Below are 15199 nucleotides of genomic sequence, written 5' to 3' on the forward strand. Positions count from 1 at the left end.
ATAAAATACTTCCCTCATTGAGTTATTGTGACGAATTCATTATACACGAAAGCATTTCAAAGTCTCTGGCAAATAGCAAGCTTCCAGTGAAGGTTATTTTATTATTAACATTTCATTATTATTTATAGATACGGTTGCCATAATTTGTCATCCATACTGGGGACACATCTGACAGTGAATGCTATCAATGATTACACAGGAACAACAGGCATAAGCCCGGATGCATGGTCACCTTATCTACAGTATATTTTCTAGCGGAAAGCAAATTCCCAAGGGAGTATATAGGGTGTGGAGAATTTACGTGGAACTCTTTGGAAAGATGTTATGTAGGGGTCAGATTCAAGATGGGCAGAAAAGCATGGTGCTGCCTGTTCCAAGCTCATCTTAGACAAAATAGAAGGAGGCATGGTGTTTCTGTATTATTTATAACTTAGCAGAAGTCTTTCCTAAGTTCTCTCTGAAGATAAGGCCCTGGGGAATGAACTTTCATTAAAAAAAAAATAAAAAATAGGTATTTTAAGAGATACTGAAATCTCTTACGCAATTCCTGTCTCATTAAACAAACATAAACATTGTCATGTATACACTCTAAGTCCTTTTTAAATACAAGGGTATATAAAGAAGGAAACAGAAACTTCTGATTCATCTATATCACTGACCACTCACGCAGCCATAGGTTTATTCCTCCTTTTGTTTCAGACCCAATTAGAATTTTACGAGGGAGCAAATGCTCACGGTCAAGTCTGTTCCCTTTTGCTCCATTCCACCCCATTTCATTCCGCAAACATTTATTGAAAGCCCACTGTATACATCAGCCCTCTTGCTGATAGGACTGAATGTTCCCGCTAATACACAAAGGTGATATTAGAAAGGACAACTATCATAACTCTCTATAGACAGAGGCTCCTTAAAGATCCATTCAGGGATGGCGGATGACATTTACTCTCCTCAGGAACTTTTGGTCCCCTGCTCCCCTTCTTATCAGAAATAGTGTGAATATTTATCACATTTTCTCAACCCAATATATTTTTCTTATTCATGGATTTTTCATTTGGGTTTTTGCTCTGTAACATAGAAATTCATAACATTAACTTTGGTAATATAAGACATGAAAAGCATGTGGATTTGAGAATCAACACATTACTGCTACGCAGCTCTCACGTATAGTAAAACTAAAAGTTTCTCACTTGTTTGGCATTAATTTAATGTCCCAGTTAGTTTCTGAGAGGTGGAAAGATCTGCTTCATCCAGGTAAGCATTTCTTTTCAGGCTCATAAGGAAACGGTCTGTGCCTGTCTAGTAAGCAGAGTGCATAAATGAAATCACAGATGGTTTCTGTCCTATGAGGGGACTCACCTCCATCGTTAAAAACGTTGACCCTCCAAACAGTCAGTGTCCGATTTAGTCCAGCTTTCGGTTTTTTGATCTCACATCTTCACCTATAGTCCCAGAGGAGCAGAACAATGTTAAAGCTTTATACAATTGCACATGCAGGCATCTATAAGCCATTCCCGTATGGGATATCAAGTTGGTTCATGGCAAATTTAACCAAAGTAGCAGCTGTCAGACATACTCAAAACAAAATAAATTATCCAACCAACCTCTTGTACTTAAGTGCTCTTTATATTCTGTGTTTTAGAAAAACCGTTTAACTTTAAGCAGCATTCCAGCTATGAGCAGCCTCTCCTGAGGAAGTTTTTTTATGAGACCGAATGAAGGTAATGACAACCATTAGTCAGTCATTGCATTAGCATGAGGCATAGGGCACACTACAGTACTTATAAGCAGCTAAGCCATCCCAGTGAAAATATGACTTCCTATAACTCAGGCAGTCTTCTGACTGCAGCTGACTGCTATTTTCTAAAGTGCAACTGCTCTAAGTCTGGTAGTAGTATATTCAACGGCATGTTCCTCATAAGACCTAATTGTTTTCCACCACAGGGTACAAAGCTTTATGTCCTCTATCAACCAAAAACAAACAGTCATACTGCTTAATGGCTGTTCAATTAATGTTTATGTGCTACTTTTATACCCTGAATTATTTGATGAATTAACTCTAAGAAGCTATTTGAGAACTAAGTTTAATGGGACCTCTACTATTATTAAAAATTCCCAGGAGTCTTATAGTAGCTCAAATTATCCCAGCTAGGGAATATGGAACATATATTGACACTAAAATATCTTCTACTCTCCTGTAAGAAAGACAAAAATCAAACGTTGGAAGGAAATGATCTGTGTAGCTTGAACTTTGCTGTGTTCAAGTTGAAGATCAAAACAGGGTTAGAACAGAAAGGACCCGGTCAGCCCAAGTCAAAAGGTGAGACTTGGTGTATTATACTAGAAAGGCTCAGTTTTTGTACTTCAATTGCTTTCTTAACTTGGAACTCTACACCCATTGATACTTCTACTTTCCTTATATAAGATGTAGCAGAAAGTACTAGCTGACGGAATGTATCAATTCAACACGGTTCCTTTAGTTATAGTTTTGTGAAATTACTGAAAATATGTGTTTATATTTCATTTAAAGCTAAAAAATGACTGAAAGATTATCATTCTTGAATTTATGAGAAAAATGGTTTCTGGCTTTCGTAGTTATTTGGATACAGCAGTATTTTATTTATTCACTGTTTTTTCATTCTGATATATGAACTCTGATGTCTCTACTGGGGCAATTAATTAATAGTATCCCTTATTGTCCCAAATTAGTTTGCACCTTTGGACAAAGGAAAAAAGAAAGGAAGAAAGGAAAGAAGGGAGGGAGGGAGGGAGGACAGGAGGTAGGAAGGAAAGGGGAAAAGAAGAACTGAGGAAATGAGAAAATTTCCTTTTGGCAATTAAGGATCCTTTCACACCATGCAGGGTATTTGCCAATGCTGATGTATATATTTTATGGAAGTTTGGCTGTCCTCTTCTTCCTGTCCTATAGTTTAGCATCTCAACTTGAGGTTTGTAAATAGGGACAAATGAGATAGCAAGTTTAAGGAATGTCAAATGTTCTTGAAAACTTCCCACTACAAGGACAACTGAGAAATGACAAATGTGTTACCTGGTTGAAATTTAAAGCTAACTGTTTTTTATTATAAGGCAATAAACCTTTCCATTTTTGAGTCCATTTTGTGTTACTTAAACACTGTTTCACTGAGATGTATGTCATTGAATTGATTTGAATTTGATAAGTTTTGCACTTAAGTTTTATTATTTCGATAAATAAAGGTGGCTATATGGTTTTAGCACATTAAGAAACATTTTAGCAGAACAATTGACTTTGATTATAATTTTTAAATGTATCACTACTTGATATTAAAACTAAATTCATTGCAACTTAAACTGGATATACATTTTTGTAATTCTACATATTGTTAGATATTAATATTCTAATTCATGTCTAGTTCAAATATGTTGTTTTTACATTGCAAAAGGAGCTAGTATATTTTGAAGCTACTGAGCAAATGAATTCAGAACTATTAGATGATACTTAAGTGTTTTTTGTTGCACATTTTTTTCTATTAACTCCATTATAAAAGTACATTTTGAAATGAGAGAGGAACTGCATCAATTATAAGTAAGGCTTACACTCTCCACAAATGCAAAGTGGAAGGGAGAGTCGACAGTCTGGTGGCTAATTTTGGCAAATGTCCTATTTTGGATTGATTATCAGTTCAATAGGTAATACTTATTTCTAAACCTCACTATTTTAAAATAGGAAAAAAAAAACCTTTCAAAATTGCCTAATCAATAAAATTAGAGGCTGGGTAAGTATGAAATATGGAAAGTAGAAAATTTACACGTTACACATTCACACATTTATTACACATATTAAAGTATGAAATAAGAATATTTTTCATTCACTTAAGTTCTGGCAGGACTAACTTTTGAAAGGATAGAATACCCAGCATTAAAGATATTGTGAAATCAATATTCTATACAAGTAAAACCTTATTTTGTTTTTATTTCTTTAATCATAAAGCTCATTCATAACTTATTTTGTGCTCCAGTAATTTGATTTTGAAATTTAATTCCATCATAATATATAGTCATTGACAAATTAACAGATTGTGTCTTGTCAGAAATGCCTGGTCTCAAATTCTGTTTTCTCTATTTGCACATTGAAGGCAATTAAAAATAAATAAAACAACTACTTTATTTAGGAACCAGCAATCTGATAAATTAAATAATTATAGTTTGATCTGTCTTTGGTTCTATTAAGAATAAAAATGTTAGTTATGTATACAAATCATTTGAGAACTATGGTATGTATCTTTTCTACAATTTTATAAGTCTATAAAATTTGCAAGACAATGTTAATTTGAGAAATAAGGTATACTTCTACTGCAGTAATAATGAAATCTAGTTAGAAAATTAAAATAAGAAAATAAGTGAAATAAAATAAAGAATTTGTAATATATTTTAACATTGCTAAAAACAAACCATCCTCAGGAGAGAAGGAAACTAGATATTTGCTAAATTAGGTATTTAGCAAATATCTTCATCAAGTAATTTATCTTTATAAATAAATACAAGTTCTAGCAATACTTTCTAGCATACAGAAGTCTTACTTTTTTTTTTTTTTGGTGTGGACATCGTAGACATAATTAAAATCACCTCTCATTTATACTGCCTTTCTGGACCCACCCTTACACTACATTGGGTGAGGGAGGCAGCAAGAATGAACTCATCATCAAATATATGTAATTGTTTTACTATTTGAAACTTAGGTGCTGTATCTTATTTATATAATGAACCCTAATATTTTCAGTAGTCACCTATGATAAACAAAAAGTGCATTTCCTGATCTCAGAAGTTAACCAGAAATCTGTGAGGTTCTGAGCATGCCAGAACCTAAAATGTATAGCACAGTTTAGCTATCTGACCACAGGAGAAAAAAATTCAGGATCTCATGTCAAATTCAGGAATGAGGTTTGACCTGGAAACTGAGTAAGCCTAAGACTTTCAAATATGTTGCTTTTACATTGCAAAAGGAGCTAGTATATTTTCTGCACAGTGTAATACAACAGATGAATTGTAAAACAATAAAATCTCTATTGATTTGCCATGTATTGCTTCAATAGTGGGCTTGTGACAAATAGGTATTTCTGAGTCCTTGCAATGTACTTTAATAATACAGGTGAACAAAGATAAATTGGAGCAATTAGCAGAAACCTTCCAGAAGAGTTCACCCTTATGGAGAGAACCTAAGTCTCTATACTGCTACATGAAATTGTTTAGTAAATTAAATTAAGATCAACTGTTGATCTGTTTAGTTTAGACTCAAACCTTCCAAGATCTTTTCCTCAAAACAGGGTGCTTGGCTTAAAATTAAGAAATTGCAGTGTCATTTTTTGGCCTTTGCAAACCAAGCCAAGATTAGATTTTGAAACTCACAGGGCATTTAAAAACCTCAGTTATCCAATAGTCATGAAGTGCTTTTTTTTTTGATGGAAGGACTAATACATGTATAAAAAAATGATGGCCAAAGATATGCTATTTTTATCTAGTGGTAACGTGATTACCGGATTTTTTTTCTTTTGAAGTTCTGATAATCATAGATACTACAGAAGTGGAGTCTCAATTTTGATGTATTATAAATCAAAATTAGAATGGCTCCATTAATTTCTTTCTTAGTGTTTTATACTTTTAATTTTAATACCATTCTCTTCCAGCTAAATCAGAAAAATATTACCCAATTTAGATTATGAATTTAGTATATATTTTTGTAATCATTAAGCTCCTGATTTTGAGGAATTGCATATGGTGTTTAAAACACCAATATGCTGGTGTTTTAATAAGTATTCAATATCATGGCATGTCTTTAGGAAGTACCTAAATGAATAAATGTTTATATACACGTAGAAGTAAATCTTAAAACTTTTAGTCAACCTAGAGTATTTTTTAATTAAAAGATATTTAATAATTACTGCACATAAACAGTGTTCTCTCTCACACAACATTTATCTCTCTTCCACCACCGGATGCTATCATTTATAAAAACAAGGTGGTTAGTTATTTGGGAGAGGGTAAGGTTTCAGACCAAGTCCTAACATTTAGAATTGATGTGATTTTGAACAAACCTCTTAATCCTTATCTTTATTTTGTTTTCTTATCTTTAAAATGAAGTTAAGAAAATTTGCCATTCTTTCCTCATAAAACTGTTGTGATAATTTAAACAATATGATCTTTGAAGTTTTTTAAAGTATCAGTGCATAGATAGGTAGATAGATAAACAATATCAGGTTTTTACATACAAACCAATACAAATTACATATATCATAAATAGTATATAAGAAATGTAAGATTAGAAAAAGATGGAGGCAAATTGATATTTATTCATTTAGTTATCCTTGGTAAATGCCTCCCATCAATCTGGATCTATATACTAGGTTAAGATAAAAAAACGTTAAGCCGTTTCCCAAGAGAGCCCTAATTTTGCTATTAGGAAGGTAAAGCCTGGCTGTTCTTTCCCTAAATATTTCTTGAATATCTTTAAACCAAGATGCTGCGCTTGATGACATTTTCTTTTAGGTGACAGCTAGCAATGTATTTAGCTCAGCAGGCTATTTGGCATCCACCGAATATTTTTTAGCTGTAAATTGTCATAAGGTCACTTTCTTTTGAATCTATTTTGCTTAGTCACAGGCTATTACTTCTAGTCTCATTTGCAAGTTAAAGTGTTTCTCTGAATGATACAATGAACTGGTAGAATTAGTGATGGGAAACTATGTGGATTAAATAAATCATTTGAATATTACTTAAAACACAGGAATACCTTGAAATTAAATCCTCAGAGAATTAACAAACCTCTCCTACTTCTGAGCAATCAAATCAATTCATCACCAACTTTCACTTACCAGTAACTAACCTTTTATATCCCATGTTAGACATCTTCCTGATAATCCAAATACAACAAATAAACAATTCTTACTGAGAACCTTTATAGAGTTCATGATTCTACAGGGTCTGTTTTTTACTCATAGTACACAGTATATCAAACTACAGGATTCTTCAAATATAGTTTGGAGTACCATATCTCTCAAACATCAATGTAAGATATGCAATAATTTGTAATTTTCTAAAAGCACAAATTTGAATTAACATACACTATGAGAGGCTGGTGTAAACGTTTGTTCATTACCCCATATTGGACACACAGAAATTTTCTGAAGTGGTAAATAATATCTTCTGGTGGATGTGAAGGGAAAATGCAATGGCCTATGAAAGTGATTGTTCTGGACACACAACAGAAGTTCCAGATATATTCAATAGACGCATGTTCTGTATTTGCTGTAAACAGAAAACAGATTTTTAATTTGTAAAGTTATTGCCTTATATGATAAGTTGCACATGATGATTTATGAGAATTTTTACATCTCAGGACATTATATTTCTTGAAGGTGGTAAGGGGTGGGCTATCTTTTCTTTCTCATGTTGCTACCTTTTTCATCTTAGCACTTCTAATGGATCTTTCTCACCCGTCTAGCTAAATTCTTTTTCTTTATAAATAATTTTTTTCCTATTCTCATGTTCACCTTCATTCTGATATACTATTATTAAGTATAATAAAGTATAAAATGCATTTCAATAGCATGGATCATCTATAGGACAAGAGATAGTAAAAACAAAAACCCTACATTTTATTTTTATAATCACACTGATTCGGACAAATTAATACAATATGCCATTATTAAACAAATAAATAACCATGACTCTTTTTCTAGAAATGTATTCTTATAGTTCATTTTCATTTTTCATTGGAGTTTTATGTGGTTTCATTTAGGATATCTCAACCACCGTGAAGACTAAATTCTATACTTAGATACACATAGCTTCCATTTAATCGGTGGTAAGATGCACAAATAAATACACTCAGGCACAGCATATACAATTTAGGGTTATTCAAGACTCACTTTTTGGATAATCCAGGGAAAAGAGATATTCTGAATGTTTTGGCTTATGCGTATAGAGGTGCTTGGAAATTTATCATCAGACTTTAAAGTTAGTACTGATCTTGGAAGTATTCATAGTAAGAGAATTTCTTCTAATTCCTTTTTACTAGCTTGAAGAATGGATTACACATATGCATTTGGTTTCCTCTCAAATTAGTTTACTACAAAACTTGTCATTAGAGTCCGAGGGGACAGTAGGGTGCAGGGGTTAAGGCTGAGGTCTCTGATTATGACTGCCTGGGTTTAAGAGTCCACCCCGCTGCCCAGTGATGTGACCTGAGGTAGGTTATGTCTCCTCTCCCAGGCTCAGTTTTCCCACTTGGAAAATGAAGATACCCTAGAACTTATATCATAGGGTTGTTGAGAAAATACATGAAGTCATTACTAAAAATACTTAATATAGTGCTTGACGTGTTATGCATTCCATTATTGCAAACGCCTTTCTTCACATTATTATTGAAACAATTGTACTAAATTATTGCTAGTCTTACTTTCATTTTTAAGCCCTGAGTATTTCAATGTGAACAATAGATATGCAACATTAGTATAAGATTATTGTGTATAAACATATCTTTCAATACGTGTCATTAAGATACCCAATATATGCTTGCTTTTGAATATCATGATGAACATGTTTACAACCATGTTCTAAAACCTGTATTAGATGAATATTTTAGTAAAAAATAGTTTTAAAATGTCTCAGCTGCAAATTGATTAAGATACTATAAATCTTTCTATAGATTAAACTAGCTTTTATTTAAATATTTCATACAAACCATAAAGATATCTTAAAGTAAACCATTTTAGTCAAGCAAAAATAATTTTGGGGAGAATATTAACTAAATTTGCAGAGGATATATGCGTCCCTGTATGATTTTACTTTAAATACCTCACAATTCTATGAGTAGGTGCTACTATGACCCCCATTTTACCTATAAGAAAACTGAAGCTTGAAAAGTTAAAATAACTTTGCTTACACTTTAGAGTATGTAGTATGGTTTAAAGTTTCATAGTGTAATAATGCAACTTTAATCCTCCACACACAAATCAACCTTATGGAAATGACTATTAGTTCACAAAGAAACAAAATTCATCTCACTTCTGAAAATTAAAATTGCATATATGTACATAGCAGAATCCCATTTCAAATGAATAAATAAGTAACAAGCAACTGTGGAATGGAGAAAGAAGAAAAAGGAGAAAGAAAATCAGGAAAAATATAGACCAATCTGTTAACAGAGTTATCTTTGAGGAATAGGATTACAGACTTTCAATTTTTAGATTACAAATTTATAATATACAGTCTAATTTTTAAATTCTGGGTATTGATTACTTTTGTAATAAAAAGGGAGACAATATATATTAACACCCCCTCCCTCCAAAAAAAAATATACCCACAATTCACTGGCAATTTGGCCATATTCTAAGACAACCATTATTTGTATCTGAATGATTTACTCTCTAGAAATGAAAAGAAAAAAACTTTTTAGAAAAGTTAAACCAATTTGTACTTTGTTTGAGGTTATCAGATACAAAAGGATTCCAGAGAAGTTTGTCTAATGGAATGTGGTATTACTTATTTTAAAAATTAGGCCTTATTAGAAAGCATGAAGCAGCATACCTAATATTCTAAATTTTTATGTATTGGTCAATAAATAAACTTATATTCTTAAATGTCCCAAGGGAAAACTGAAAAAAGTTTAAAAATTTAACATTAATTCCCTTGTGAAGATTATCTTCATGTAACATGTAAATACACTCTTCCCTGTGTAAAGACATTTAAAACTGGCTTTCACAAATATTATATTCACAAATATTATATACTGATCTTAGTGAATTCCATAAGTAAGTCTATTTGTTTTTAATTTTAAAGTTTTATATTTTGAAATAGAGAACTTAGACTAATTGGAGATATTTTCTCACCTATCGGATCCCATTATACTTTGTAGCTAAGAAATCAAAATTTTGTGACCAGTTGATTATATATAAATGTTAACAGTTGTTATTTCTGTTTTAATTAAATGTGATTTTCTTTTCATACTTTTTGGTTTACAATGGACATGTATTAGTTTCATAATTAACACAGTAAACATTTCTTAATGTAGGGGCTCTGTTGAATGGATGGAACGGTAGTACTCCTTCCCCTTTTCTAGAAATGATAAAAGGATTATAGACTTTGGAATTTTTAGATTGCATATTTATTTTATACATTCTAATATTTTTTAACCCTGAGTATGGATTACTTTTGTAATAAAAAAAGGAGACAGTATACATTAAAAAGAAAATCCTCCCTCTAAAAATACCAATTCACTGGCAATTCTGCCATATTCTAACATTATTTGTACCTGAATGATTTTTGTCTTCTCACATTCCCATGTGCAGTTGGGAAAATGACAGAAGACATTGGGAAAGGAGGGACAAGATGTATCAGAGAAGTTGAAAAACGTCCTGATGTTAAAAAAGTCAGTTATAAGGTTAGAATATAGGAAATATGGAACACCTGTGTGTTAGGGCAGACAGAGAATGAGACAGTGGGCAGGGGAATTTTCCTACTTGGTAGAAGTCATCCTTAGAAGCATCAGGTGTTAGGAAGCCCTTGTGTAGTGGTGACATTTGCTTCTAGAGAGGTTCTAAGAAGAGGATCCCAGCTTCTCCACGTGTCTTTTGGAAATCGATCAGTCACTATATCCCTCTGTGAAATATGAACCGTGGTAGAATAGAAGCTGGAAAGAAATTAGTGTTTAGTAACTTTTTACCAATTCTGTACTTTTTTTTTTTTTGTAAAGACAGATAATAAGCTAGCTGTTGTGAAAGCATCCAGTGGTGTGCAAATCAGACAACTCCCTCTCCTGTTTTCTCAATCTCTCTCACGAGGAAGTGTAAGTAATGGAGATATAAGACAGCACTGTAAAGTAGAGTGATCTTTTTCCCTCAGTGTAAATGATCTTTTGAATACGAATTAATAAATTCTATGTGAAGAGACTAGAAAATTAAACTTTATGATGGTTGGGAGACTGGTGCCTGGCAGTCAACAAGAACACCTATCTTATTGTTAACTCAGCTGCTTTAATAGGGCTCTAGGATGTCCAGAAATGATACACAGGATATTGGCAACAGGAAATGCTTTGTTTTTAAATATTTAATATTGAATGGTACCTTCCTTTGTGTTCTTAACACATGACTGCATGGCTTATATGAAGATATTTCTGGTTTGAAATTAACTCTCATACTTGAAAGTAAAGTTCTGATTTATAGATTGAAGAATGAAAGCCTGAAATTGCTCTCATGCTTATTTAATCATGTATTTTTTCAGTGTCAAGATAGAGTTTAGATTATAAATGAATTCATTTGTTCTGTAGAACTGTGGCCATGCTTTATAACACATGCAGGATAGTTTCATCTAGATTTTTCTATCATGAAATCAGAACTTTTGAAAGTGACAAATTTGAGGAAAGATCAAAGTAAAGATGCACTTCAAGTTACAATATTTCATCCATTTTTTTGGTTATTATTCATCATATTGCTCCAGAATAGAAATTATGTTAAGGCTGTTTGAGATTTTAGATTCTCTTTTCAATCAGATTCATTAAAAGCTTGGAATCACCATAGCATTCTGGAAAATGTGTGGGATATCAAACTTCGTTTTAAATATTTGTTTTGCTATGTATTAGCAGTGTGACATTAGTTAAACATCTGAATTTCAACTTCCTCTTCTGTAAAATGAGGTTAATTATACTTCCTTTGCAAGCTTGTTGTAAGGATTACAGATGTTTCATGTAAGTTTTTATGTGAAAATGCTAGTACCTTGCCAGGCAGGTATGTTCAGAAAAGAGATGGCATTATCATTATTATCATTATTATTATTACTCTGCCCTCATACGAAACATACCATGTCATTGATTTCAGAAATTACCACACAATTGTATATTTTCAATCATTTACTACATAGTTTATTGCAGTAAATATTAAACCTTCCCATGGAATCTGCAAGAGTGTCAAACAGACGGAGTTTTCAGTAACAGGCAACCCCTTCATACTGAAAAATGATAACTGGCAAGATAACTGTTCTGCAGCACTTTGAAAATAGTGAGAGCAGACATGACATCATGAAGGGATCCAAATGGGACCCGGCATCACTGTCTGATGCCGACAAGAAAAGGAAACCTGTAACTGGGAAGACGTTCATTAATTAGGGCCACTTGGAACAGTTTTTATTCTATCAAAGGTTTCTGCTGAGAGGCCACTAACTTAGGGAAATTCTCATTCCCTTTTGCCGGAGAAACCGACTCTATTCACTTCTGAGTATTGTAAGAGTCAGACAAGTTAGGCAATAAATGACTGCAATGTACATATAATGATATTTTTCTATACCTGAACTTGATTTCAATCTCAAGTCCTCATACTGTCAGGCAGAGAAAAATAATCTCAGCCAATTCAGATGAATTTTGGTCAGGAGTTCCTCCGTCAACTCAGGGATTTATTTTCCCCCTCTCTTTCCTAGTTGGATTTCAGTTTTGCAGGTGTTGGTGGCAGGGAGCAGCTGATCTTCTCCCCTTTCCATGTTGTAGCCGCTGACAACCTGCATCCTGTCGAGTGTGGGTCCATGTGGATGCTACTGCGCCCTGTCCTGCCTCCCTGCAGAGGTGACTGTGTGTGCGCCTCTCTCTGTCTCACCTGCTGCACTCTCGCCAGCATGGGAAACATTCCTCTACAGGACCGTACCTGGAACACCCTGAGGTTGGGAACTCTGTGAAGCTGGCTGCCTCCCCAGGCTCCACTTTAGACAAAGGTCCCCTCTGCGTTCCAAAACTATCCCAGGCTTTTAGTGGATAATTGATACAGTGTACAGACTTTGCAGATAAGGCCACTCTAATGTCTTCCACTAGTATCTTAGTTATTGCTGCCTCGTAAGCTTTCTTCTCAGCCTGGACAATAATTATCTTGTAGATGTGTGGAGGCAGGTGGATGGAAGGGAGACATTCATTCATTCATTCATTCATTCATTCATTCATTCATTCATGGATGGGAGTCTTTTAAATCTATTAACACAAAACTTTATGTGCTACTTAAAGCCTATTCAAAATGCACGCTTTTGAAACTCCAAATCCCCTTTCTTACAAATCATTGTTTTTGAGCTTTAAAAACTCTTTAATTTTAAACTCAACAGCCAAGAATGTTCTCTTCTCTTGTTTAGCACTAGTCTTTCTGCTGTGATAGCCCTACCCTGAGTTAATGAATTTGAAGATAATAGTCTGAATGGTGAGAGAGCCACTGGGTTATAAAACAAAACAGCAACAGTAAAGTAATTACAAAAAACATTGATTAATATATCAAAATAGTAACAAACTGTGACTGGTTTCACTTTCCTTGTTTTACAAAAGCAAGCCAATGGTTTGAAAGGATCAAAGGAGAAAAATACACAGGATATCTGGATTAGAGATGTTTTTCTCCCTTTAGTTTATAAAAACTAACTTTTTTAAAGAGTCAAACGTGATATGGAATGTCTGATAAAATTTCTCTAACTTTTGATCTTTGAGGGTGCAGGTTAACAAAGGGACTTGATTGAGGCACATACAGTATTAAACAGTTTTTTTTTTAATGATTTTAATTGTAGAAAAGCTATCTCAGATGAAGAGGCATGAGTGACTATAAAGTTGACTAAATGTGAGGTTTTCATTGGTTATTTGGGGTGATTTCCTTAGAGGAATAGTTCTGATTCTTTACTTCAAACTACAGCAGCTTCCTTTTATTTTTCCAATAAAATCTGAACAATTGAACACAGTACTTGGGGGCAGCCAGGACCTGCCTGACTGGACCCCACCTCTTCAGGCTTGGCTTCTGCTCTGTGCCTTCATGAATCTGGCCGTCAGGGTCCATTGACCTCCATTCCTTACAAACTCTTCCTGAACTTTCGGGACCCCATAAATTGATGCATCCTGTTCCCTTCACCAAGTGACACTCGCTTTCTCATCATCTAACAGGCTCTCCCTTTCACCCCATGATTCCCTCAGTCTCTGCCCTACTTCTGCTCTGAAGGAATCTCTCCTACTTCTTCTGTGACACTTTTTTAAGGCTACACTATGTTGCAGATATTTGGATATCTGTGTAGTAGAAAAAGCACCAGGCCCAGAAGGAGAAGACTTGGGTTTTACCCTGTTTCAAATATCATGGAAAAGCCATTTCAATTCTATGTATGTCAGGTCAGTCTGTGGATTCCATAACCGCCTTTGCATTGTTTCCAGTGTGAGTTTTTTGGCTAAAGTTTTGAACGCCTTGTGTACAGAAATCACCTCTCAATTTCCAATAGTGCTTTGTATTCAGTAAATATTTGCTGAATCAAATAGAATTTGCTAAATCCAGTGGGATAAATAGGGAAAATCATGGTAAGTTTAATTACTTTATTTGACTAAGTAAATGTTAATGTTAATAAATATTATCTCATTGACAAGGGGTAGGTGAGGGGTTGGTTGTGGGCCTCCCTATCCATCCCTCCATCTCAGCCAACAGTTGTGATTTCCTCTCTTATATCCGCAGAGCAAAAGTTTTAATATTCTTTCTTTGTATCGTTAAGGAGATATGTAGTAGTTAATAGCAAAGAAAAGGGCTGGATATTAACTACTAATTCATGTTTCACTTGACAAGCTTCTGCATAAGCTCAGAAAGCCTTGCCAGGTAAATACCAAGTCAGATCACTTTATTTCAAAGAAGATGAAAATAACTCAGTTCCTTGATAACAATCTAAACCTTTTCAGTATTTCAACAAGTGGCATTTGGTGTTGTAGCTCACTGCCACGGGTTCATTTTGGTAAAGATAATCTATTTTAGAGAAAATAAAAAATAAGCTTACCTTTATCCTTCTTAGCCCATCACTTCTGCTATTCAATTACGTACTCTTTGCTTGTGTGTACCTGAAATAGTGAGAAAGAATAAAAAAAAAGAAAATTAAATATAACTCAATAGCATTTTGTGAAAGGCAAATATTTACAATTTTAATTGATGACAGACACACACACACTTCATAAAACTATTAGCATGCAACTCCAGCTGTAAAAACTGAACAGCAATATGCCTAAGCTGATTCGCAGCAAAAAAGTAAACCAATCACATTGACAAAAGCCACCATAAACAAAAAAACTGTATTTAAAAGATTAACAGTTTTGGCATTCATCCCTACCATCCAGTCTTTCACTTTCTTTTTTTCCATCAAAATTTAGCTTACGTTTGATGTTAGCAAGAGTTGCATTACTATTATTGTTAAT

At 33.7% G+C, this 15199-nt stretch overlaps 1 protein-coding gene across 1 annotated transcript in view; it reads right to left on the minus strand.

The window, feature by feature from the left end:
• Positions 1-1356: 1356 nt before the first annotated feature.
• KHDRBS2 (KH RNA binding domain containing, signal transduction associated 2) overlaps positions 1357-15199 on the minus strand; it is a 518678-nt gene continuing 504835 nt past the window's right edge. The window contains exons 10-11 of the transcript XR_004421664.1: positions 14788-14848; positions 1357-1439 (exon numbers count right to left, since the gene is read on the minus strand). The gene's annotated coding sequence lies outside the window, so the exon portion shown is untranslated. The remainder of the gene's footprint in view (positions 1440-14787; positions 14849-15199) is intronic.

The sequence above is a fragment of the Rhinolophus ferrumequinum genome, chromosome 3, assembly GCF_004115265.2.
Source record: "Rhinolophus ferrumequinum isolate MPI-CBG mRhiFer1 chromosome 3, mRhiFer1_v1.p, whole genome shotgun sequence".
Lineage (NCBI taxonomy): Eukaryota > Metazoa > Chordata > Mammalia > Chiroptera > Rhinolophidae > Rhinolophus > Rhinolophus ferrumequinum.